This window comes from Pinus tabuliformis, chromosome 9 (genome assembly GCF_031772625.1).
Source record: "Pinus tabuliformis cultivar Carrire ecotype Pingquan chromosome 9, CPIR1, whole genome shotgun sequence".
NCBI lineage: Eukaryota > Viridiplantae > Streptophyta > Pinopsida > Pinales > Pinaceae > Pinus > Pinus tabuliformis.
This window is the reverse complement of record NC_142307.1, coordinates 418,557,226-418,559,491: the sequence shown is the minus strand read 5'-3', so window position 1 is coordinate 418,559,491 and position 2,266 is coordinate 418,557,226. Positions and strand designations below refer to the sequence as shown.

Sequence of the window (2,266 nt, the reverse complement as noted above, 5' to 3'; positions counted from 1 at the left end):
ACTTGTAGTTAACAGCAGTCCTACTTGACTTGCTTGGCTGCCCTTGTGCTCATTGATTTGGTGACCTTTGAACTCCGAGCTGATGGTGGAGAATTTGAGGTAAGGGCCCATAAATGAAGGGGACACCTTCCTACAAATCCTCTAGCTTGTTCTCCCACGAATTTGGCTGCCAAGTGCTCATTAAGACCTTCAATTTTGTCTCCAAGTTGACCAAAAAGGCTACACAAAGCACCCATTAGACTTGTTGGCATAATGACTAACCAAATTCACTCTATTAACATAAAAATAATCAAAAACATGCAATAAACCAATGAGAATGGTGGATTAAGTCAACTTAGGAGGTTGAATGAGCCCAAATAATTGTCCATTTTTGGGGCTCATCATCACCCCCCTACTGAAAGTGTTGCTCATCCTCTGAGCAACCAATCTCTCTCCTCATCTTTGATAGCCCTGGTGGCTTCTTTGGCTAACATCTCGGCCGATTCCTCCTTTGGCTTCCCTCTTTTCAAACTTCCTGTAGAGACAGTTCGCTGGCTTCCTGTAGAAACAGTCTGCTAACTTCCTGTAGAAACAGTCTGCTAACAGTTCTCTGTCTTCCTGTAGAAACAGTCGGCACTGTCTTAGCCTGCTTGTCCTCTCTCTGCTGTTCATCAGATGTTTCCTTGTCTGCTGGAGGCCCTTCTTGCTGCTGTTGTTCTCCCAAAATGGAGGGCCTATCTTCGTTATGACTTCCCTATGGCTGTAACTACTGTTTCAGCAGCTCATTCTCCTCCTGTACTTTGTCTCTGTCTCTATCTCTGAACCTGTCCCTAAAGTGAGCAAATGTGGCCCTTGATGACTTACTCTTTACTTCATTCACTCTTACAGTCCTCCCACCAATTGCCTTTCCATCCATGTCATTGATTGCATTAACTGCAGCTCTGGGATTAGTAAAAGTGACAAATCCATAGCATTTACCCCCAAACTCTCAGTCATTCACAATCATCAGGCTCTCCGCATAGAATTTATCACAATCCAGACAGTAATGATCATAAACAATAAAGCTTGACAATTAGGTCTGCTGCCCAAGTTTTCCTGAAACATTGGCACCTTGATAATTTCTTATAATGCAGTGTATGATGCCTCTAATATTAGGTCTGGCACTAGGGACCACCAGTGGACCTGACCAATATCTGATTAGGTCCAACAATAACACCGCTGCACTCTTCAAGCCGGGAATAGAGTCCCAATAATGCACAATTACAACAGTAATGAAGTATACATATATCGATGAAAGCCCAGAAGTACCACGTTTCAAATAAAGATAAGCCATATGTTGCCGGACTAAAAGCAATATTAGAGCAAAAAAACTCCCGTTGATAAGCAATAATCGTTTTGAGAAGAGATGTGTATTGATGTCAAATTCACATGTGTAGAAGCCCAACTATCTCGGATAAGGATGCATGATGAGTCAAATCTGGAATATGAATATCTGGATAGAGCCTTTACTGCAATAATAGTGCCATAAATCTCAAAGGCCCTTTGAATGGAATCTTCAGTAGAATCATATGGAAGGCCACCAACATATACTGAATTTTCATCATCAACCGTCATCTTTCTAATACTTTGGATGCTTGATAACCGGTTTTTCACTTCAAACTTGAAACATCGAAGAACTTAAAGAAGACCAAATACTGGACATCCTTGAATTTTCAGCATCAAAGGCGCAAGAATGCCTTCTTATGAAATAGGAAGTAAAGGAATTGAACTTGTGATATTTTTCTTGAAAAGGAAGTGATAAAGTTCCCAAAATGTTAATAGGCCATTTGTATTTGTTGGTCCTGCTGAAATTAGTCACAACATCTAAAACAAGCCAACAATATGGTGATAGACCCCTTTCTCAAGGTCATCCTCCAATTGATATCAAGGTTCTGCAACCCAAGCTTTCATGCAGACAATCACAGTATCTCGTCTGGAGCTCCAAATTCAACGAAAATTCTGGGTTTTCCTTCCGCAGAGTTGTTCTCTGCCTTTCCTGTAGACGACTTCCTGTAGAAACGCCTGTAGAGTGCGACAGGCGGGAATTTTTTTAAGGAACTGAATAGATCTCGAGAATAAAAGGCAAAAATCGGTAGAGCACCATTGTTTAACTAATCTGGAAATGGTGGACATGCGCTTCAGTTGACTGCAGTTGAACAAAGAGTGGTGAGAGTTTCAGCCGAGCGTCCCTTGAATTACTGCGTGATTTGTGGTGAGGTGGCAAAAAAAACATGCGCGCTGGCTTTTT

General features: G+C 41.6%; 1 pseudogene; it reads right to left on the bottom strand.

Moving 5' to 3' along the window:
* Window positions 1-745: 745 nt before the first annotated feature.
* Window positions 746-1,664, bottom strand: LOC149148923 (uncharacterized; annotated as a pseudogene).
* Window positions 1,665-2,266: the final 602 nt, after the last annotated feature.